The 26,022-nt window shown below is 38.0% G+C and overlaps 1 protein-coding gene across 3 annotated transcripts in view; it reads left to right on the plus strand.

Annotated features, from left to right (window-relative positions):
• Positions 1-26,022, plus strand: part of Nkain2 (sodium/potassium transporting ATPase interacting 2) — a 978,239-nt gene that overhangs the window by 811,502 nt on the left and 140,715 nt on the right. The window lies entirely within an intron of this gene.

The following is a 26,022-nucleotide window of genomic DNA, read 5'->3' on the forward strand; positions in this document are numbered from 1 at the left end:
TTCATTGGTAGTAGACTCTTCTGAAGATTCTAAAGGGACTATAGTAGAAGTCTTCACACACAAAAAAGAAAGATTTCAATATAATAGATAGATAGATAGATAGATAGATAGATAGATAGATAGATAGATAATAAAGATTTTAATATGGAGTTTGTATATATGTATATAGCTAAACTGTTAGCACCATATTTTTTCTGTTTGTATCATTATTCTTTCTAGATTTCACAGGTCTGTCACTTTTTATTCTTCCTAATTTTTCAGACCATCTCATACTTTCTGTAGAGTTTACCCCTAGGCTTTAATGCTCTCATATTGTGACAATAAAGAATCCTCCATTTATCAGGAGGCAGTGAGGTTATGTCAAGTTAGTATTCCATATATTTACATTCTGGAAAAATTATTTCCATTATTCGGACAAAGATTCAAATGAAAACAACTCTTCTTGAAGAAAGTTAGGAAGCCGAGCAGTGGCCACACACGCCTTTAATCCCAGCACTTGGGAGGCAGAGGCAGGCAGATTTCTGAGTTCCAGGCCAGCCTGGTGTACATAGTGAGTTCCAGGACAGCCAGGGCTACATAAAGAAACCCTTCTCAAAAGAAAGAAAGCAAGAAAGAAAGGAAGGAAGGAAGGAAAAAAGGAAGGAAGGAAGGAAGGAAGGAAGGAAGGAAGGAAGGAAGGAAGGAAGGAAGGAAGGCTAGGAAAACTAACTGTGAATCTGTGAAATTTACAAAGTCGAAAACTTTCTTATACAAGCATTCACATGTCTGTGTGAGATCATAGAACCATATACATTTTCTTTAGATTCTTATATGGATCTAAAATTGATGTGCATAAACTTAAACTTGTTAGCAAAAGTAAAACTAGTTTTTTTTTTTTTAATCTTTCTTCAGCTAACTACTGTGAGGGTGATATAACTCAGAACTGAATAATAAGGAACAATAAGTTATATGTAAAATGATATCAGTGTCTCGAGATTTAAAAATAAAACTTTGTACCATCATAAAAGATATTGTAACTGGGCATGGTGGTGCGTGAGTTTAATCCCAGCACTCAGAACACTGGGACCGGTTCTGAATACAGAACAAGTTCCCAAACAGACAGGCCTACACAGAGAAACCTAGTCTCAAAAACAAACAAAAAGCAAGGTAACAAAAAAAAGCACACACAAAGCAAAACATGATTTAAAAAATGATACTATTAAGGTAGTAAACATTTTATAACTTCTCTAATAAGGACCATAGAATGTGGCTGTAGTCTGCATATTTGGGAGGCTACCTCGGAATTTTGAGTCCAAGGTGATTGTGAGCTATATCCCTAGACAATACCTCAAAAAATCAAAACCAAATCCAAACTAAAACATTTCCTGTGTGTGTCAACCTGTGTTTCTGTTGGCGGCTCTACTTGTCACAAAAGGAACAAGGCTAGCAGTACCACCCCCAACCCAGTGGTCATGAATTGCCATAACAGATGTAGAAGGTCACACTCGCGTACCCCTGCTCAGGCGGTAGGACTCATCGTTACAGTTCACTGTCTCTCAGTGCCAAAGAAAGAACTATAAATCTTTGCAGAGAACCTTAGTTTCTAAAAAAAATCTGAATCATGTTCTTCCCGAAAGTAGTGGCATTCTTTAACCCAGGCTAGATGAACTCTTTCCTGTCTTGGCATTGTAGAACCATCTGCTTAGACGCTGCATTGACACAGCAATAGAGGGAGGTTCCTCCTCTGAAAAATCAATAGGTGAAGCATGAAATAGGGCTTATAACTCTGCTTTTGAATTACTGTAGATTGTGAAGATCATAGCTATAGACTAAAGAAAATGAAGGTGGGAGACCGGCTAGATGTGGAGGAAATATCTATCTCTTTTCTAAGAATAGGTGTAGCTTTTTCAGGAATCCGGTCACCACATCTTGTCCCTTTTTAAGTGGCTTTACAGTTGTAATCCCAGAAATGTCAACTGGGATGGGCACCAAAACATGTGTACTAAGAATGCAGATAGACTACAGTAAAGTTAAAGGTTATCAGGTAGTCACTGCGGCTGCCAATCTACATTCATCATATATTCGATCAGTTTTCTCTTGGTTGCATCAAGAGGGACTGCTGATCTTCAGGCACCCTGGCTTTCAGGGATCGTGTTCTCAAAGAAAAAACAGGTCAGCATAGGCAGAAATTCAGCAAAGTTAAGCAGTTAATGTTCTGACTAACAACGGCATGGACTGTTCTCTTTCATTGCTCCAACCCAAGACTTGTCTTCAATGAAGAAAGTCATTGGTGACAGTTTTACTGGGAAATTAAGGTAAGTCAGCTATGATGGCTTTATAGTCACTTCATCCTTCGAAGTCTAGTAAGCAGAATCTCATGGAAAAAAGTAAAATACTTTCAAAATTAAGAGACAGATAAAATGCTTCAAACAATGAGGGAATTTAAACAAAATGTACGAGCTATGCAAACTATCTCATCAAAGTGTAGATTTTGCACTACACCTACAATTTGGCAAAATTCCACCTATATCCAAAGATAATATGAAGATATAATTTATGTGCATGGGTACTTATAATCACTTTTAGAAAGCTATTTGCATTTGTGTTATGTGTAACTACAACTACTATTTTATTAAACTCCACGTAAGATTTTACATGCAGAGACATTTTGCATTACAAGGGTTAACATACTATTCAAAAAATATATATTACACAGTAATACACAGAACACTTTTAAAGACAGGTGTACATAATGTAGAGAAGATAAAATAGATAAAATGCTTCTAAGAGTTGCTGTGATTGGCATCTCATTTTGCCTGTCTCCATTGTCTCCAGAATGGAGAGCTGGCATCCTCAACTCCTCCCTTTTCAGTAGCTCTCCTTTGAGGACAGCAACTCTTATTTCTCAGTTCTGACTGTGACAGAGCTCAGAATCATTAGGAGATAGATAATTAAGTTCTATATACTCTCTGCCTTTGGGCTTGCTGTTGTTTAGCCAGCCTTGGGCTAAAAAGTGTCTGCTACTCCCCTAAGGGCTTATCTGGAGCAATTTTCTGTGCCTTATTGAACATATTTTTCTCTGGTCATTATGATCACTTTTGCAGCAATGATTAAGGAATAAAATGCTATCTTGAATATATCTGTTCCTCTTCACTGAGTCACACATATTCTTCAGACAATCAAATATTCAGTTCTATTCATTATAATAAACACTTCCTGATGTTTGGCCCTGTTGGTTCCTGGAGAAACAGAAGGATCTGAATCTCTATACTTGGGTATGTCACAACAAAAATAGAAATAGACTCTTGATGCCACTAACCTAGTGCAGGTAAAACATCAGAGGATGTAGTGAGACTACATTTTATGCAATTTGGGGCATAATTTTGCTTCTCACTTTCATCCCATATTCAGTAAAATCAGCTAAACTCTAACTCTTGTCTGCATCTATCTTTGAAGCTGGCCTCTAGGATGTCTGACTCAAATCTGCTTCCATATACACTGCTCTTCCAGTTATTGTTCTTGATTAATTCCAAATCTCTCATTTTTTTATTCTCCCATGGCTCAGCCTTTCTTTCACAAATTCCTGAACCCCCAAATGCTTGTTACCCCATTGTTAGGTTTTCTGCCCATCAACTTCTGACTGATTTTTGGAAGGAGCATTCACAAAGTCCAAATTTACATTACACACATAGATATCTCCCATCGACAGCCAAAGAAAGACAAGAATAATACCCCTATAATTGAGTAGAGGGGGTCTTAATCACATAGCCTCCAGCTGAGCAGAAAAACAGGCAGAAAACCCTAATGATGATCCAGGTGTCAGTCTCCCAGCTTCCTACTCCTCTGGTGAATTCAAAAGGCATACAGGTGTATGCAGTTTTAATAAAACAACAAAAAGAATGTTTTTGAAATCCCCATATTTGCAAAACACATTATCTATAGGGAGAGCAAGAAGATCAACATGGGAATTTTTTTTTGTATCACAAACAGATTCAGACAATTTCTTAAGCAGTAGGTGACTGATAGAGCAAAGGATAAAAAGCATGTTCATATTAGCCCACGCTTCTGACCGTGTCACCATCCTTTGAGGCAATAGAACAGGTTAAAAGCCTTTATTCACATACATTGTTGATTGAAAGAGAATGTCTGTGTTCTAACAGTAAGGAGAGGAAACAACCTTCAACATGAATGCTGTTTCCAGCTGATGAGTAATGGATTCCTGAAATCCAAAACTCCAGAGTCTGTCAGGGCAAAGAGTCCTATGATTGATTAGCTACATCTCCCATGGGGAAGAAAAGTTGGTGTCCACGAGCTTTATATTTATTATGTACAAATTAGCTTCACTGCTGTAAGCTACACCATGGCTAAAAAAAAACACAACATACACAAATGTTATTTTAAAAGAAATTATTTATTATAATAATGGAAATAATTATTTATTGAAATTATGTTAGAATTTTTTTAAAAAAACCTCATTGGAAAACAAAGCTCATTAGTCACTTGTTTCTGTGTTTCTGTAACCACATCCAGAGAATCAATGTTTCTAAATTTAATATTAACCTCAACAACAAAAACTGCCTGCCTTTCTTTTACTTTATTTCCTTTACATCCGACACACTTCTAAATTCATGGCAGCTTGATGATTATTCTTTTAGAAGACTAGCAGAGAATATTGGTAAAAGGTAAACAAGCTTAGTACTTCCCAAAGTCATTAGAAGTGGCTTAGAAACCATACACAAATTAGCAGGGCTTCAGAAAGACTATAGGAAATGCTTTCAGACTGGTGTATGGTTCTCAACTAAAAATATAGCAGTTGTCTTGTCAGACATATATCTTCCCGGTTCATACAACTCTGTGCTTTGTAGTGTACATGAAATCATTATTTAGCAGATTAGAATTAAATAAAAAGTAATAAATGAAACATGTTTTTTTTTTCAGATCAGTGAATCCCAACTATTCTAATGATTGTAGATAAATAATTTGCATTTGACATTTGTTGTGCTCAGATATGCCTAGGAACATCAGGGATATGAGAGCTTTACTATTTTGGAATACTGCATTCAAGATTATTAGAGTCTGTGTCTGAAAACTGGCAATTTGCCAATGTGCATGGTACACACAAGTACATGGGTTAATATTGTGCATGCTGAACTTATGTCTCCTTTAACCTGGAAACACTTATTTACATTGATTTGATTGTTAAAGATTTGGGTCCTAATGTTCATGCCACTAGGATATCGATAGAAAATCTGTATTAAGTGTTATAAGATTGTTTGGCTTAAAAGGGCTCGCCAGGGATGTGGAATAAGCTGGTTCTTAGCTACAACTATATTTGGAATCCATATGGTTGTCATGGGAATATCCATTTTATACATATTAAAGGGGAAAAAATAAGAAATGTTTTTTCTGTTTTCTTCTCTTTTTTAAATTTTATTTTGAAGCAGGGTCTTATTCTGTAGGCCATCCACCTGCTCATGCTCCCGAGTTCTGGAATTACAGTTGTGAGGCATAAGCCATAACATCTACCTAAACAGAGCTACTGATGCAAAAAGGAAATTTAATTTGATGTGTTTCAGAGTGAAATTGTATTTATCCATTTATAGTATGATTTTTATTTTACAAGTTTTACAAAGGAAACGAAGCTTATCTATAGCTCTAAAGCTTGTTAAAAATAATTCAGCACATATTTTAAATTAACAAAACATTATATAAAAGACACAAATACAGAGTCAATAATCTGTCAACATTTACAAACATTTTAATTTAATTAGGATTGGTTCCTTTAAGAGATTCTGGAGTATGATTAATAGATGTTCATTAGATCTTTGTCATGTTTTTGATACATTTCCCAGAAATTATTGCAAATTGAGCACTTTCCATTTCTTTGCTTTCATTGAAGTAGAAAGAAAACCTAATAGATTTGCCAGTTGGCAGGTTATTTGAAATGATTTTTGTGATAGAGAATGTGTAAATTGTGGCATGCAGTTTAAAATAAGTTACATAAATTGGGTAACACCATACAAAATGTACTCACTACTTTGATATTTAAGAACAAGATTTTTCAGTGCTTATGAGTAAGCAATAAACTAAAATATGAATCATGTCAAGCTGTCTCATTCTAGTACTAATAGCAAATTTATTTCAAATAAAAATGTAATTTGCCCTTAGTAACATTCGATCTATGTTTATTATAAACTGTATTGTTTTGATGAGTTGTGTAAAATTATGACTATAAGTTACATGCAAATATATTTTAGCACTCAATTCTCATAAAGTTAGAAAAAAGTCAATGTTGTCCTGAAATAGATGTGTCTAAGACCTACTATAATTTTTAAATGAACACTTGAAGAATAGTCTTTGGTGACAATCATTTTCAGAGTTTTGCCTAGAAATATCAGTGTCTTCCCAGAAACTCACAAAGTCAAGTCAGAAACTTGTGTTCTGTACTACCAATATGGCACCATAGCCATAGTCAGGGAAGTAGCTTCTCTAATACCAATGTGGCCTCATAGTCCTGTTCAGCTCAACTGATCATCTAGTAGCAAGATGGCCACACAGTTCTGTTCAGGGAAAGTGGTTGTCTACTGAAAGGATGGTTATACAATTCTAATCATTCCACTCTTTGCTCTAGGTCTTCTAAAACATTCTCTTTCAAGTCAGTCCTAAGTCAGAAATACCCATCATCAGTAAACCTCTAGATCTGTGCTCCATCTACTCCATTTCAGCAGTAACTAGTGATGTGGCATGGATCTGAAAATGAGACTGAGTTGTCAGATTCCTAGTCCAATGTCAAAGTTCAAAACATAGTTTCTTAGAACAAAACTTCTGGCTCCTTACAAGGAAAACTGGTTAGCACAGACAACATCTTTCCTTCCTAACTCCAACAATAGCCAGCAGCTGTAATGTTAGATCTTACTGTTAGATTTAAGTGCTGCACCAACTAAGTTAGATATAACCACAGTCTGGGATCAGTTGTTAGAAATATTACAATATGGGGCTTAGTTGTTAGAAATACTTAGGATACTGGGTTCCATTGTTACATAACCCTAGGATGTTGAACTTAATGGTTAGATGTACTGGAATGTGGGCATCAGTTGTTAGAAGTACCACAGTTTAGACAGAGCTCAGATGTTACAGAGATGGTGGGCTCAATTTTAACACAAACCTACAATGTTGGACCCATTTAGGTGTATGTCTCTAGTCCTCCTGAGAACTCAGATGCAGGAACCATGTAAAAGTCAGTGACTCAGGAAACATACATGGTTTGGTATTTTACAGCATCACAATTAATTCATACAAATATTCAAAGCATGTGGAATGAAGAAACAAATATTCATGTAAACAGGTAGTTTCCCCCAGGGTTACAGAGAAAAAGAATAGAAATGGAATCAGAAGACATTTCCTGGAACAACCATGTGTTCCAAACATAGAAAATAACTTCTACAAACTAATTTTAGAACTCTGAGTGGACTGTCCCTGAATAGCAACAAATACTACTGGTTGAAGTGTTAATGGGTTATAAGGTCCGTTCATTCACTTTGCTTATTGCTGGTGTATCCTTTCAAATTAGTTAATGTATTCGTTGTAAATACATGGGCAAGCAGAATGCAAGAACTCAAATTGCCTCAAAAGACAAACTAAATGCAGGGGTGGGGAGTTGTTTGTTATTAGCTTTATCTGGTTTTCCCTACTTGTAAACTGGGAAATAGAAGATAAAAAATTCATGATCTGGGAGTAGCCATCCTTAAATCTCACAACTGGTTGTATAATAAAATACTTTGTGATTATGAACTAAATGATTAAAGAAGTTACCTTGAGCTTGGATAAAGGCAGCATCCTTCATTTTATCCTTAGTTCAGTCTCTTTCCATGGCTCTTTGAGGGTACTGTAAACTTTTCAGGTTAACTCACAGTGTTATGCAAAAGCAAAGCAAATCTTACTACGTTTACCATTTCCCCAGGTAGAACACTGACTCATAAGGCCAATATGATACTAAGCAGTCTCCTGCATCACTAACCCACTCCTTTCCTCATCAACTATTATCACCCATGGACAATAGCTGCTTCTGTGCAGAACATTTGAAGAATTCCCTTGCCCTCTGAATTAATCATCTTATTTATCACAACGTTCGGAAGCAGAGAATGAAAACATAAATATGCTTAAGATGTTAGTAAGGATTACAGACTGCAACAGATCACAAATAATTGTATTTCCTTAATAATGTGAGGTTTGAGTGGAGATTGCATACAGCATGTTGTGTGATGAACTAAGTTCCAGTCATATTTCTTATGCTTAGCTTTATAACCAATAAAACTATCTCAGAGCTAAATTAGTTGTATTGAATCACAAATATCTCCTAAATAAGCAATCATGTTAATGTCTTGGGGGACTCATTACAAGTTGTTGGCCTGAAATAGCAGTTTGCCATCGTCATTTGTAATGTAAATATTATCTAGGATGTCATTCTTGACCCAATCAATTAATATGACACAGAATTCTTGGGCGTAAGTACTTCATGACATTTTTCTCTTTGTCATGTAGTCTAAGTGCAATGAGAAAGAGAGTAAGATGTGTTTCTGCTGTTAAATAAGAGCAACAAATTCTCAAAGGAAGAATGTAAACATGATTTGTACTGACATCTATAATGTGAAAGATAATTAATTGTTTGGCATGCTATACTTGAGAGAAAAAGAATAAAAATATGGGCAAAGACACGAAAGCTAAATAGTGTTTACACAGAAGAAAGGAGCCATCTGTGATATTCTGTCTGTATCTTTCACTTTTATCAGTTTTATAAATAGGACTTCAACTGCTATCAGCCCACACATCCTTCTGTTCAGCAAATACATGATTCCAGGGCCTGGTCATCTTTCCTCTATTCTCCTGGTGCTATTATGGCCAAAGGTTTCCTGGCTCTGCTTTTTCCTCTTAATGTTTGTCTCTATTCTCACCAATTGTGTTAAAAAAAAAATCACCTCAAACAGTGAACCTGAGTCAAGCTCACGGCTTTAAATGCTAATAAGTTTATAACTCAGTTTTGTCTTACTATACAATGACTTTATTCTACCCAGAGAGGCAGCTGTCACATGCATGTATGAGTCGGTGCCTGTTGCATCGCTGGTTCCCAAGTCCTGAGGTTGTAAGCTCTGCGGGGCTTCAAAGACTGACCTAAATGGGTGGTAAGGGAATGAAGAAAGGACAGAAATGTGGACATGTTCAGAAAATCGGGGATTTGATAGTCTGAGCTCTCTGATAGAGAAGCCACTGCTGCTGAGCCCCGGAAACTCTACATGTTTATTATTGTATAGAGTTGCACAGGGAGATGGGCTACTACACACAGCTGAGCAAGGAGGTGGGAGTATCACATACGGCTGACAAAGAGACAGCTTTGGTTGATCTCTGTAGGAAGCGCTCTTCATGCTATAAGCAACTGGGGAGTGGGATACTATGGTGATATTTTCCACACACACTATTGACATCCACACAATGACTAGAAGACGCTTTTTCCATTTACCGGATCCTACCCCGGGGACGGCTTTACCCATTTCCCATGGGTCTAGAGTACTGGGGTCCTTAACATGGCTGTGCTCATGGCAAGCAAGGCACACTCTTTCAGGACTTCAGTTGCTTTCTGCTCTCATTGATAGGAAGTGCAGAGTGTCACTGCCCCAGGGGTATTGTCAGTCCATTTATCTCCTCTTACATCCTAAATGTATGAATCTCTCTGTTCTCTTTGATCAAGTCTCCACATCCATCTCTTGAGCTTGATCGGTTCATTATGAGCACACTCATAAGCCATCATCTCATTCATCACCTTTCTACCTCCTGGTCTACAACTTCATCAGTATCTTTATAGCATAAGTGTAGGGAGAATTATACTTTCAGTTTTAATATCTAAGCACACAATTCATATATAGCATAGTGTATTGAAGAATGAGTCAGCATTACGATTTTCTAACGTACCAAGGGGCTTCTGTTCATCTGAACTTAGAGTGATCATTGTCTAGTTAAACCAAATAGTTGCTCATCTTGAAATTTCACATTTCTTCTGTGCAGAAGACAGTTTCTTCACTTATTAGCACTGCACGTATTTGCTTCGTATGGAATTGAAAGATTGAGTCCTGCTCATGGAGAAGGGTGATTTATCAAGTATTTGGGAAGGTATTTTAGGATAACGAATTCTCCTCACACTTACTGATCCTAGGAAAGAGTTTAAATTAGAAAGGCATAAACTTAAGTGTAAAATTCATTATATAAAACAAAGAAAGTATAGAGATCCCAGTGTGTTGGCAGCCACCTGCAGTTTCAGTCCTCCAAAGGACTGCCGTGTGTTAGGACTAGAGCCACATAGGCAGACCTGTTCTCAACATAAAAACAAATATACAGCTAAAGAAGTAATTATGAAAGCCAAGGCCAGCAACTTTCAGTTGATAAAAGCTGAAATTGGTAGATTCAACCAAAAGATTTGAGTGAAAAATGTACATTCCTCTTTACCCATCTTAGAGCTAGAACCAGCTTCACACTCATTCTGTCTCTGAAAAATATCAGCTGAGAGCACTGATTTGTATCACCACAGGAATATGGACACATCAAGCCTTCATGGGACCTACCACAACTTCAGTTCTTGTGAAGAGATTGTGTATATGGTGTGTTTATACATTCTACGTGGGCATAGAGCAACTACAAGATAGCCAATAGGATCACTGCTCTGCAAAGTTTAAAACAGTATGAGGAATCAGAACCAAGGTCCGTTCAGATGGCTGGTTGTTGACCTAAGATTCAAATCTGCAGAGGAAGGAACTGCATGGCTGTGGAGCATGATAGACAGGAAAACAACAAAGGCTGTGACCTCCACCTGAGGGTGAGCCTGCAGTTCTGACCAGCTCTCCTCTAGTCTGTAATCTGCAACTGCAGGTTACTGTCTAAAAATGACATAACTTTCCTAACCTTCTGTCCCTTTCCACTCACTGTGACTTTACGTTCATTGTCTTTATGGTCTTTCCTTTCAGGTCAATGTTTCTACCCTGTGTCCCTCATTTGGATCAGACTTACATTTATTATGTCAACGCTTTTGCTTTCCTTTGGTGCCTTACACCGGTCTGTTCCCATTTCTGTCTGCCTTTCACGCCTGACTCTGGGACTCCCTTTTACCTCTGCAGTTTTAATCCTTTTTCCTCTCCCCATTTTCTGTCAGGATAAACATCACTTATCCCTGTTTCTGAAGTTTGGAATTATGAATGTCCTCATTAGGGTTTTTCTGCTGTGAACAGACACCATAACCAAGGCAACTCTAATAAGGACAACATTTAATTGGGGTTGGCTTACAGGTTCAGAGGTTCAGTCCATTTTCATCAGGGTGGGAGCATGGTCGTATCCATGGCAGGCATGATGCAGGAGCTGAGAGTTCTACATTTTCATCTGAAGGCTCCTAGGAGAAGACTGTTTCCCACATGGTTTGTAAAAGAATCTCACTGTCCACCCCGACACTGACATACTTCTTCCAACAAGGCCACACCTCCTAACAGTTCCACTCACTGGGCCAAGCATTTTCAAACCACCACGATGTTTAGTCTGGATTTACCACATATATCTATTTGTGCATAGGATATATGTATGTGTGTGTATGTGTGTGTGTGTATTTGTATATATGTATACATATACATGTGTATATACATATATATCTATGTATATACACATGTTATATATAAATACATTATATATACATCCTAATATATATATGCATATATATATATATATATATATATATATATACACATCCTATACACACATAGAATATATATGTGGTGAATATCCATGTTTCTCACAGGAATTGATGTTATGTGGGAGCTGATGAGAAGTCCACTCTTTAGATAATATATTTCTCCCCTGCTAATAATCTAAATGCATTTCTATGTCACTAAATTTTAGAAAGTCTTCAGTGACTTAGCTGTTAGAAGACAATGAGTTATTAAAGTATTTTTATAAAATCATCCTTAGTTTACATTTTACTTAATTATCCCCTAGATTTGAAAAATCTCTTTTCATCAGAATCCCATTGATCCTTTTGTTTTTCAATAGCATGAAGTGCCTTGCCAAAAATTGCTTGACATGAAATTACTGTTGCCAATCTTGCCTTTGTGCCAGTTAGCTCATATAGATCTTCACCTTTCGGATGGGTTATTATTCTGAGGCTCACCTAATGAAAAAGAACTGATGTAGTATTAATGCATAGTGTAAATCTCATGTACCATTATTTTGAAAATAACGTGTAAGATAGTTTTACATATAAATAATTGTGTTGTTTTTAACAACTGTGAGGTAAGCAGTCTCCCTGTGTGCTCTGCCAGTATGACTGGTGACATTATCTGATCACGTAAGTTACAAAGTAGAACTCATTAAAAGCTCTATTTAAATAATCTCCGTGAACATTTACCTGGATAGTCTCTGTTTTATTTTGCTTCTGTGATGTGTTATTGATTTTTTTTTTCTTTTCTGCCTCATGTGCTTACAGATGTTAATCTCCGGAGCAGATCAATTATTCCCCCAACAAAGGCAGTTTGTAGCTTGGCTTTGCTTCACTGAGACCCAGGCAAGAGGGCTCTGATGACAGACAAGCTGCTTGTCAGCTTTGCTTCATGAATCCAAAGAAAATGGAATTTAAGAGAAGCAGAGCCACAAGCCCTACCTGGGCCCCTTATTTGGGTCTTTTCATGCCGAGGCTGGCAAAGGTCTTAGTCTTTCATCATGTGGTTCACTGACACAAAAGGAGAGGAGCACTTGCACTTTTCAGCACCATTCTGGAGACTGCTATGACACAAAATAAACAAACAATATATTTTTAGGGTACCACCTGCAGCCAGCAGCTGTACCAAGCAGAGCAGAACTATGAACGATGTGACTTGTCCCATTTAACACGCAGCCTGAGGTTTGACGCAGGAAGGAGGAGGAGGGCTCTGTGTACACAACCCACACATTGCAATTTAAACTGAAGCTGATTTTCCTTTTTTTTTTTTTTTTTTTTAGCTGTGAACTGAGGTATCATTATAGCTCTTCCCTTCTTCACTCTACAACCTCTGCTTGAAAACATTCCTATTATTGGGGTTTTAACTGTTAACTGGGGGAAATCATTTTTCTCTACAGTAAACTTCCATCCATTCAAGCGCAATTTTCTCAGTCTATACTTAAATGCCAACGTCTGCTATATCTAGGCTGTATATAAAATGATGTCTGGCATTTACGTGAGCCAGTGACATGGGTAGAGAAACTTATGAGTTTCACTTGGCTCATCTAAGTTTTTCTTCTTATCTTTAGCCTTCATCTATTTCTGTCCTTCCTCGGGATCTGTTTCTTGAAATGTGAGGCATAAGTTCAGGATTTTCCGAAAGCTGAACTTTCAACTCACGCTTAATTGACAAGCTGATTTTTGCACTAACCCGTTCTTCCCAGGCAAAAAATCTGTGTAGCTCAACCTGTTAAAATCCTCCTGTAACACTGCCTAATGCTGAGAATCTTGAGACTGGCATGCAGGATATTTTCTCAGTTAAAAAAAAAACTCTTCATTCTCTCTCTTCCCCTTCCCCTTCCCCTTCCCCTTTCCTTCCCCTCCCCCATCCCCCTTCCTCCCTCTCCTTCTCCATCTCCCTTTCCCTCCTCCTCACCCCTCCCTCCCTCTCTTCCTCCTCCTTCTCCTCCCCCTCCTCCTCTCTCTCTCCCCCCTCTCTCTTCTCTCTCTCTCTCTCTCTCTCTCTCTCTCTCCCCTCTTCCCTCCTCTCCCTCCCCCTCTCCCTCTCCCTCTCCCTCTCCCTCTCCCTCTCCCTCTCCCTCTCCCTCTCCCTCTCCCTCTCCCTCTCCCTCTCCCTCTCCCTCTCCCTCTCCCTCTCCCTCTCCCTCTCCCTCTCCCTCTCCCTCTCCCTCCCTCTATCTCCCTCTATCTCCCTCTATCTCCCTCTATCTCCCTCTCTCTCTCCTCGCACCCCCTGCACAGTCACAACTCATTGTATTGATGGTTTATGTTTACCAGCTTGTAGACCTCTGGCACCAATCTTTTCTCGTGCTAGGCTTTCCAGAACTACCACCTTCACCATGGAGCTCCCTGAGTTTTCTCCACTCAAACTTGTGTTTTTCAGAATTTTTAACTTTTCTGACAAAGGCCATAAATGCACTTGCAAGCCTTTTTTCTGTCTTTTCCATTGCTGTCTGGAATGGATTCACTTACCACTTCCTTCAAGTCACTTGCCCTTCCAGATCTGGCTGACCCGCTTATGGTGCACAGAGAATATCTCAAGTTTCTGACTGTTGCTTATTTTAAGTGAATAAGCAACAGAGAACAGCTGGAGCAAATAAATGACCATCAGGTGTCTTGACATCAGCAGGAGTTTTACTCGTGGTCTGCCACTTTTTGACAATAGCCACATTTTATCTCGGTAAGAGCCATGCCATAAGCATGAAGATCAGCAAGGCCTCCGCCCTCAAAGACCCGTAAGACCATCAGATGCAATTTTTGATCCTTACATTCTTATGACTGGTGTTTTCCCCTTGTTTATAACATTGAGCAAGCACAGAGCTTTCGCACCATATGCTAATCATTCTTAGAAAATGAATCAACCAATCTCTCCATGATGCTCTTCTTGCTGTCTACTGTCATTTGTTATCGCCAACCACTATAGTGATGCTCAGAGAGTCAAAAAAAAAAAACAAAACAAAAAAACCCCAAAAAACCAAATCCTCACTCTTTTAATGAGTGTTGTTTGTAGCCCAGAAATCAAAATTACCATTTTATTTTTATATTATGTAGATGAGTTGGAATGTGTGTAATTGAATTGTATATGAATCTGTGGGCAATCCAGGTGGTTACAAACTATTATTTACACACAGAGAGGGACAGTTGACTTTAACATTAAAGTAGCCATCAAATACTACACAACATTTTGTTTCATCTTGACAGTGGACTTTGTTGTTTCAAAAGCTAGAGAACTGTTCTAAATATTTACGAAGTATGGAAGAATGTCATTCTTAATGCACATAACTGAGGACAGAGTTTTATCATGAAGCAGAAAATTCCAGTGGCCATCTTTCTGTGCCTCATTAACATCCTTTCTTAGTACTTACAGATATCGCTCCAAAGCTCTGAGAACTTAGATGAAGGGGTTCAAGGTCTGCAGGGATGTGTGACTCTAGCTAATGGAGGATGTCAAGCCATGTACAACAGGAAAAGAAGCTGCTTCTATTATCTCCACTGTCATCATCATTGTGATTGCTCTTACGAGTATCAAGCATGAAACCATTCCCCACCAAATTGTCCATAGCAGTGTTTATTGTGAGACCAGCTTTTATTTCCTTTCACCTTTTGAGAGCATTATCTAGAATTTTCTGGCAGTAACTTCTAGGCATTATTCTTGCTAAATTATTCTTGCTTCTGAATCTTGTCAATCGATCATATTTCTGCTTTTAATATTTAACTCTAGACTGTGCTTTTATCTCTGTTTGGTTGAATTTTTGGAAGAAGGAAATGAAGAAAAGAAGACCCGTAGTTGAAGTGTCTCTGCTCAATAAAAACAGACACTTGCAAAAGTGTCCTTTAATGAGGATGTGCAGCTTACGAAGTACTCTTTGAAACTCCGTGACATCCATTTGCTGTCTTTGGCTCTCTCTGTTCAGTATTTGGCTTTCCTCCCTTCTTTGTATCATTTCAAATAGTTTCTTTTTAATTCATGATTGTTAATGCCAAACTCAGCTCTTCTGTGAAAGCCTTTTACTGAGTTTGTGTTCCTCAACTCCTAATTTTATTGGTTCTCTTTTTGTTTTTGCATTTTCATCTCATTATAAATAATCTCATTTAGCTTGCATGTAATTATCTGAGATGGTAATTTATTTCTGATGATCACTTTGAATTATGTTTTAGATGCTTCATATACCAACATGACCTTAGCATCAGTTTCTGTAGATAGACTTTGTTCCTGTGTCATAGCTTCTTGGGTTTGGGGGTGTTTGTTGGTGGTGGTGGTGGTTTTTTTGTTTTGTTTTGTTTTGTTGGAGTTTTTTTGTTTTGGTTTGATTTGGGGGTTTGTTGCTGTGTTGTTGTTTTGTTTGTTTGTTTGCATGTATGCCTTGTAATTTTTATCCCATGCATTTGAAAACATAGACACCATTCCTAAACACCATAAACTGACATTATATAGGGAAGAATTTTTACCAAATAGTCTGCATAAAGATTCGAGAATCTCCTGAAACATTCCAGTGGGTGTGTCTTCAATGTTGGTCTGCTTCTCTCTAGTTGTAAATGATAGGAATTTGGCAGTTGCTCTATTAATAACCCATGTTCTCTTGTTCCCTTGATATGTGTCCATAACACTACAGGTTCTCTGATAGTTATTGTGACAAACTTCCCAGTTCTCTTTTATTATCAGCAGCCCCTAGATTGTTCCCATTCGCATCAATACTACAAAGCAGACACAAGAAGAGCCAGTCAGAACCAACCACATGCCAACCTGACTATTATACAAACTCCAGTTCTTTTCCTCCCCACAGAAAAGCTAAGAGTTCTAAGAGATTTGCCCTCTCACTGTCTCAAGACCAGAGAAAGGACTGTGTTGGATATGTATATAATGTTTCAAAGTGTCACTTCTGTTTTCAGTGGACCTTAGCTTGCTTCTGAGTGCTGCCAACTGAGAGATGCAGAAAAGACAGAAACCACTCCCTTAAAGAATACACCAAAACATCTGAATGGGTGGAACTAGGTTTCAGTCCTCTCTTTCTTTCCCTGAAAGAATCCAGGAGCTGGGAGCCTTTCTCCAGTCATGCTAACCACTTCAATGAGCCTTGGGACAGGCTAAGATGAGCTATAACCATGTGTTTTTCTAATGTTTTTGATAAAGCTAGCTTTGGATTCAAATGTGCCAGAAGAGTATTCCAACTAGTTTCTAGATTTCTAACACAGGGGATTATTTCATAGGTTGTTGAATAATTATCCATCTGCATGGGGTAAAGAGTGTCTGAGACTTGGTATTCTACAATTTTAATAATACCACTTCCCTTAATTCATTTAATTCTGTGTATGAGAATAAATACTGAAGGCAAATTGACATTATTCCTCTCTTAGGTAGTATTTGTGTCACTGTTGTTGTTAGTGAATGATAGGAAGCAGGCAGGGTTGTGGTGGAAAAAACAGAAGTGGTGGTGAATATTTGTAGTGATTTTTTACAAAGAGGTTATGAAATTCAAAATAGTAAATGCTGCAACTTAATCTTAGTGTTTAAATGTGGTTTTGACAGTAGCACAAGCCAGTAGCCTTCTCAATACCTGTGAACGTAAGCTTCATCTTCTTTACTTTGCTGAGCCACCAAACCCGTAAATTAAAGAATAGTTACAGGTCGTGAACCTATTTGTGTCCTATTAGATGATCCTGGTGGTTTCTTCCGCTACAGTGAAGAGTCTCCCGTATTAATTTAGTTATAAGTAAATAAAACCCAAAACTTGATGAAAAGGCTGTCAACTCACACAGTTGAGCCTTTAAGGGATGAATGAATGTTTCTCCTTAAAATTTTACTGGAGACCATTGAAGAAGCACTGCTTCAACTGGCTTTATAGAAAAGGAGTAAGAAGCAAATGCTGTTCTATTAATGGTACCTTGACCAGAGTATATTAAACATCAGTCTAAGAAACACCAGCATAAGCCAGGGGATGGAACTTCTATCTAGCATTAATAGAAAATATCTCAGTATTCATATAACCACTCAAAATAGCTGAAGACCCTTAGTGAAGGCACTCAAGTTATAAGATGCTCATTTCAGAGTGAGTTTTTTGCATCTATCTTTAAGGTCCATTACTTTACACTGGCATGGATGTAAGACTTCTTACCAAAGTTTTGAATTTTGCCTCTGAATGGTACTTAACTCTCAAGAGGCTGGTCCTGGAAGAACAGACTGAAACATATTCATTAATTCAAATAGTAAATGCACGCATACAAAAAATATCATCCATGCAAGTAGACAAAGGAATTGCAAGGCAGCCAATAGTTTTGAATATTTATTTATTTATTTATTTATGTTTGTTTTTAGTTAATACTTTCAAGGGAAGATATATGGAATTTTAATAGAACAAATTTCTAAACTGTGCAGAGATAGAACAGTAATAAATTTTACACTGACTGCCTGTTTCTTTATAAATACACTGATAGCTACTTTTAATTGGTATCAGTAAATAAAATGAGAAATGAAGCAAACGAACAAAAAGACATATTTTAAAGACACTCTAATTTTGGACTCTGAAAAGTAAGCTGAAATGTCTAGCTAGATAGCATTATCAAAGAAGATATATTAGTTAATCTCATTCAAAACATTAGTTGCAAGAGTCAGAATTCTAGAAAAGACCATGCAAACTATTTGCTATAATTTCTGTTTTGTTGACAAGAGCAAAGGTTCACAGCTTCTTCCAGAACCAGGATCATAATCAAGCTTTCCTGTGTATTCACTCAAATATTCATTCTCTTTACATAGAAAGAAATAATATATTTTGGACAATGCTATGATTTTGCTTGTCAAACCAAGGCCTATAAAACACATTTGTCTGTTGGAAAGTTGAAGGTGAACCATGTTTGCTTTTAGAAGCTTTGTAGTTTTTCCTTCAGTTTTTTTCCTTTTATCTCTAGTCATAATTACCCATTTTCTTACGAAGTACATGGTGAGAGAAAGGGTCCTTCCTTTCCTCTGGTGGCAGCCATCAGGTGAGCCAAGTGGGTGCATACAGGTAATATCCAGGAGCTCTGATGGAAGAAGCAATCTGATACCCTTTCTTCTGAAGTGTATGCTGCTGGCAATACCGCCAGTTCTCTGCACAGCACAAGGTTCCCCGCCTGATAAACCATGAAGGCTGGGATATAAGGCTAGGCAAGGTTAGGTCATTTACAGGATTCACGTCCACCGTGGTGGTCGCAAATGCCCAGTTACTAAGGGTATAACTTACGGCAAGCCAGTCACCAGGGTGCTAACAGCTAAAATTTGTCTGAAGCCTTCAGTCTCCCTGAGAAGAGAGCTGGATGGGGCTTTGAGGGTCCTGAATTCCTACTGGGTTGGTGAAGATTCCACATATACATTTTTTTTATGTTATCCTCACCGATCCATTCTTTACAGCTCTCAGAAGAATTCCTGGCATCAGTGCATCCTCGAACCAGTCCACAAATACAGAGAGATGTGTGGGCTGATATCTGCTGGCCACAAGTTCCACCACTTTTTTGGTGGCTCTCGCAGTGCAGCCTAGAGAAGATGTAATACTCTCCAGCTCCACCGTTACCGCTAATATACAAAGTATTTGTAAAATGCATATACAATAAACAATTTAGGACAGAAAAAAAAAAAGTACCTGATGGGCCAAATACCTTCACGGCCCTCACATCCCACTTCTGCCTTCTGGGAGGGGATTGGTTTTAGTGGACATCTGTATTGCCATAGAGAGAACCCTCAACCTGCTCTCAAGTTGAGAAACATAAGCTAGTCAGTGTTTAATTTATTACCTCTCATAGGGAAAACGATTTCCAAATCAATATGGAAACCTAGATTGAACAAATGTTTATAGAAAAAAAAACAAGAATGAATTTTGATAAAAGAATGTTGCCTGGGCAGGAAATGAGGATGTGGTTTCTGGCAGGAGGAGAATGTTTTATTTTTAAAACACTTTTAAACTTTTAGAGATTGTCCCATAATTACACCATTTTCTCTTTCCCTTTCTTCCTGCCAATCCCCCCACTCTCTGTGCATCCCTCCTTGCTCTCTTTCATATTTATGGCCTCTTTTTCTTTAATTATTGTTACATACATACACATGTGTGTTCCTAAATAACTATACCCCTGTATACAGTTTCAAGGCTGACTCTTTGATACTGGGTAATCAATAGATGCATTCCTCCCTGTAGAAGGATTGAAGCATTGAAAGTGTTCTCTGAACCACTGCTTTGGCCAACCATCTTTTCCTTGCACTCAGAAGCTTTACAAGATAGGAATGATATGTGTAATGTTATCACTGATTCTGATTGAAATTCAGGCTGTCAAACGCTTTTCAAAAGCCCTTGTGTTAAATATTGTTCATTTACTAAAGTCAGATGAAAAATGAGAATTGTGCTTGAGATTCTTCCGAACTTTGAATGATGGCAACAGTTCTGTCCAATAGAAATCAACCATGGATTGCCAGCTGCGCATGTTTTGTTCTGTCTTTCTCTTTGCTACCTTACTACACAACTTCTTTTCTGCAGAATGAGCACATCTCACTGTACCAGTGATAGCTGGAATATAACCTTTTTTCTATCTCTGTAGTGTCAGCAGTTGAAAAGCAATGCCGTTTCCAAAATAAATACAACTCCATGTATTCACATAACATGTTCAAAGTTTGCTGGTCATGTTAAGACTTGTCTTCCCTGGAATCAGATGTGTTTGCATTTCTTGCAAGGAGATGGACATTTGATGACACCAGGAACTGAGTCTGGTTACAAAATCTGCAGCAATTCAATGTTCAGTTTTCCCTCACATAGCTTTCAAACCAAAAGCTGACATCAGGAATCCTGAGTCCACCAAAGTGTTTATTTCTGTAGCTGGGAGATGACAATATTCACTCTGTAACCAAAGGCAGAAGACAACAGTCCCAAACCTCTGCAGAGCTAAGACTGGAGTTAGCACAGGCAAATCTATCTGAACCTTTTCTATTCTTTCCAGAGGCAAGACTGCTATACACAGGGAGTGCATACTGCTTCTGCTAGAACTTCATATTTTACTCTGCTTCCTCCTTTTCTTATTTTATTCACCCTAGAAATGTCTTCCTTACCCTAATTTTCAACACCTTTTTATTGAAAACAATTTCATTCAATAATTCTGATCAAGATTATTCTCTTCTCTAGTCCCCCTATCCCCAGCCAGATCCTCCTACCTTCTTATCGACCTTTAAAAAACAAACAACAAAAAGAAACACACACACACTAAAAATTAAATAAATAAATAATAAATAAATAAACAAACACAAATGGTAGAAAGCAAAGCATACAAGCAACAGATCAATTTGGCAAAAAGTGCCAAAAACAAAGCAGTATGAAACAAAAGGTATACTAAAACACCATTGAGTTCATTTCATGTTGGGCATCTACTGGTTTCCATGGTTTCCATAATAATTTTGTTATTTGCAAGCAGGCATCAGTTGCAGAGAGCTTCTAGGTTAGAGCTGGAAGGAAGCTCTTGTTCATTTCCCCTTCGCAGTCTTGAAGCCCCGTCTGACTAGAATTTGTGCAGGTCCTACACATACTGCCAACATCTCTGTGAGTTCATGTGTTCGTCAGTCTTGTGTGTCGGAAGAATCCTATTTCCTTGGAGTCATTCATCACCTCTGACTCAGAATCTTTCTACCTGCTCTCCCTAGAAATTCCTGATGCCTGAGTGGAGGGGTTTAGTGAAGACATCTCATTTAGGACTTAGTGCTCCAACGTCTCTTATGCTCTGCTCTTAGTTCTTATCAACCACAAGAAGCTTCACTGATGACAGCTAAACAGGGAAACACTGATGATGGCTGAACAGGGAGTCTCAGCCTGATGTGACCACAGTGGGTTCCAAGTAGTTGTTTCTGGTTACCTGTGGCTAACACAGAGGAGTGGAGTTCGGCTATAAGGGAAGTGTTTTACTGCAGTTTGTAATCATGGAGCAAGACTATGCACAAAAAAAAAAAAAAAAATAGATACAGAGATTGGAGAGCTGTCTCAACAGTTAAAAGCATGCACTGCTCTTACAGAGGAACCAATTTAGTTATGTTATTATGCATAGACTTTAAAATAATAGCTACTATGCAAAATTCACAAGTCATCATGGTTCCTGTTTCTCCCACAGCTAGCGGTTACCATGTGCCTAAAAAATTAGCTACTGTGTTTTTTTTTTCTTTTTTTTTCATCAGTGGTTGTCTTAAATGAAGGTGCTACATTGTTTTTTTATTGGAAGAGCTGTTTGGGGTCTTTAGCCTATGTGCTGTCAGGCATGTGTTTCAAATCCAGACACAACTTTATATGTAGCTAAAAAATACAACATCAATTTTTATGGTGACTGGTCTAATCCACCTTCTCAATGCTCCTATTTCATTGGTTATTCATAGTTTGTGTTAAAGGGAACATTTCTTATTTGTTTGTTTGTTTGTTTATTATTTCATGCCTACTTTCACTTGTTCATTTTAAGAGGTTTTTAAAATTCCATTTCTCGCCCGGCAGTGGTGGCTCACGCCTTTAATTCCAGCACGTGGGAGGCAGAGGCAGGTGGATTACTGAGTGCAAGGCCAGCCTGGGTGAGCTCCAGAGTGAGCTCCAGTACAGCCTGGGCTATACAGAGAAACCCTGTCTCAAAAAACAAAAAACAAACAAAAAAATCCATTTCTCCAATATATTCTAATTCATTACTTTGGCTAAGAAAATGTATGGAGTGGTTAAGTGTTACTTTCTATATTCAGATAAATCTCTACCACACATTTGTCTGTTGCTAACTATGAGAACTTCCATTTTGCAGACTCAGCAGCTACTTGGTAATTGAGACTATGCTAGGATCCAATCCTAATATACAATCCTATTATTTTTCCAAATTATATATTAACTCTAGTACCCATGCCCTGTTTTATTAACATTGCAACAAATGTAACCCAGAACTTCATTTATAAATTTATTTCTAAGGCCAACTGCAAAATAGAATTTGTTTTAACATCTTGTGTGTATCCTAAGAATAGTCTCATCTTTGAGATAAATTACACCATCTGTCCTCTTTATTTGAAGTAAATGTTAGGGTTTTTATAAATATAGCTAAGAGTATAGATTATATGTTTTTTTAAATTTCTGAAATTTATTCAATAATATAATAGTCTGATAGACTATGTTGTATTTTAATTGCAATTTTAGCTAAATATCCTTTTCTTAATCTGGCTATAGAATTATGAAGTAGTCAAACAGAATTTTTAAATATTATGCCACTCTGGTTTCCTTGCTGATTTCTCAAAAAAATACATGTTATTTTTTTCTCTAATGCAATAGTGGGAATAAAGAGTATATATATACATATATGACTAGAAAACATATATAATTGGATATCACATAGAATCTCATTGGTTTCATTTCTACACAAGGAACATGTCCTTGATTCTTGTAACTCTACCAAGTACCCTTACCTACAAGCAAGGGAAAACTGAAATAGAAATAAATTATTTGTATTCAGAATTGATATTTTGACCCCAGTGAAGCATACAAACTGGCAGGAACAGCCACAATAGAAAAAAAAAAAAAAAGAAAAGAAAACAGACATAAAAAATAGCACATAAAATGGAAGGAAATGTGTGTGTGTGTGTGTGTGTGTGTGTGTGTGTGTGTGTGTGTTTGTCTGTCTGTCGGTAAAGAAAAGATCATAGATCAGAAAATGGTGCACTTACTTTTTACAGAGGCTAAGATTCAGCTCATGTCCCCAAACCATGTCCCCAAAGCATTAATATCTACATGCTAATGCAAGATTTTCATTTAGGCATAAAAGAATCGGTGATACACTCACAGGAAAGGGTGACTAGATTTAAAGGACAAACTATCATAAAATGGCAGATCACTAAATGGAAGCAGGAGAGTGATAATCACAGGGTGAACAGCATCCAGTGCTACAATGGAGACTTCACTCCCAAAGCACCAAACTGCTCGTGGAAATACGACACCGCCACTGTATTCTAGAAAGCAGTCACAGTATTAATACATTCTGCCATTTCTTATGTATAAAAAGGACCACAATATTTACTAAGAGCATAAACATGAAAAATCTTTCACTGAATAAAATTTTGACATTTGGATGATGTGACATGAAGCTTTTAAAGTGGAAGCCAATGTCGATACAGGAGCACACAGCAAAGGACTATGTAGGCACTCAAGCAATGATTACATACAAATTTATATTCAATGCCTATACAAGAACACACAGCCAATGCCTATGTAAGAGCTCATAATCAAGAACTATACAGGAATGAACCAACAGTGACTATATCGGAACTCATATTGAATGCCGGTACAGGAACTTACAACCAGTGACTATATAGGAACTATTATCCAATGTTTATAAGGAGCACATGCCAATGCCTATATACCAGCTCACAACCAACACCAACACAGAAACTCAAAGCAAAGACATATATAGGAACTCACAGTCTGTCTAAATAGGAACTCATAGCCAGTGTCAATACAGGAATTCATAGCCAATGTCAATACAAGAATTCATAGCCAGTGTCAATACAGGAACTCGGAGCCGATGGTAACACAGGAACTCGCAGCCGATGTTAATACAGGAACTCACCAAGGCTTATAAAGGAACTCGCAGAAATGCCAGTACAGGAGCTTACACCCAGAGCACACCTCAGTGTCAACTTGTTATGTTTGAAAAGAACTGTGTAAGCAAAACAACCATTCAAGTTACTTCAACCTAGGAAGAAATTGTTCATGTTTATGATAGAATGTAGGCAGAAATCGGACAGACTTCAATGTTTTTTTCTTTCTATTGATTTAGTTCAAAGGCTTACAAATCATTCATCTCTAATATTAAGATTGTTATGCGTAGCGGGAGGTGTTAGAAAAAGTGGGTGGGGTGGCAGGCTCTGCTAGCTCTCAGCCTGGCCACCACGTTCCTGCTCTAAGTTCCCACGCTAACAGTGGCAGAGGCACCAGCCTGGGACCCACGAGATGTTGACATGGCTGCTGCCTCCGCCAGTCAGCTCTGTGGACTCCATGGCTCTAAGCATGACCATTGGGCCAACTCTGCCACCCTCATAGTGCTCGGCTCAACCCCAGACAATAACCACCATCCTCACAATACCCAGTAAAAATAAGACTCTTAATGTTTAAGATTAACCTGAGAATTTATATATTAGCAAATACTCAATACACAAAATGCCCACACAGTTAGAATTGTAAACTCAGTTGCCTAATCTTGAATGGGTAACTACCTTAGACTACTAGAGCCACACGGACATCTTCTCTCCTCTCTCCTCCTCCTTCTCCCTCGTTCCTCTCTCCTCCCAACTCCTAGCTCCACCTACCTCTTCTACTACCCAATCACCAAGCTCCACTGCAAATAAAATGGGCAGGAAAAATCCTGCCACAGTTATGTTTGTATTTAAAATCAGCACCAGATCTCATAAAGTAATTAAGACTGTAAATGTTAATCTTTGGAAATTTCTAAAAGATTTATAAGCCTCCTTCTTAGGCATAGAAAAATCAGCTAGAATGAATTACCTCTCCTTCAGTCATGTCCTGATCTCAATACGAAAGCACAGCCATAGCTTCTGCATCTTTTATACTCTCCTACTAGCAGATGGTGGTAAGATTTTACTGGGCAGCCAGCAAATGCCATGATGAGCTTTCACCTCTGTAAGAGATATACCACTGTTCATAGATCAAGTTTAGGCACAGTTTTCCACCCATCCGTTTTCCTAAACATATTGTGGAACAGACATTAGGTACTCGACAGATCATCCTCATGATTTCCAAATTACAATATGAGAAATATTTAAACCACAATTGTGGCAGGAATTTCCTGCCCAATGTATTTGCAGTAGAGCTCAGAAAGAGGTAGGCAGAGCTAGGAGGAGGAGGAGACATGGCGGCAGGCATATGTGTCTCTAGCAGTCTCGAGTATCAAGGTTAGATAATTAGGATAACTATTCTAATTGTGTGGGCATCTTGTATATTAAGTATTTGCTAATATATAAATCCATTGGTTAATTTTAAGCATCTAGAGTTTTGATTTACTTGGTTGCTAGGTGGTGTGGTGGACAACCGTGGCGTGGGGCTAGCATGGCCCCACAAGAGAGCCTGTTGAGATGCGAACACCCAGCTGGACCAAGGTAGCCCACTGGTAATGCTAAAGTCTGTCAACATGGCGCCAGAAATGGGAGCCAGAAGTCATCTTTGTACTGCAGGTGCCGCCATTAGTGCAGGAACCTGGCTCCGGGAACATGGTGGCCAGGCTGAGAGGTAGCCAGAAGTTCCTTTTTTGCAAATACCTCCTACAACACACAA

The sequence above is a fragment of the Arvicanthis niloticus genome, chromosome 30 (genome assembly GCF_011762505.2).
Source record: "Arvicanthis niloticus isolate mArvNil1 chromosome 30, mArvNil1.pat.X, whole genome shotgun sequence".
Lineage (NCBI taxonomy): Eukaryota > Metazoa > Chordata > Mammalia > Rodentia > Muridae > Arvicanthis > Arvicanthis niloticus.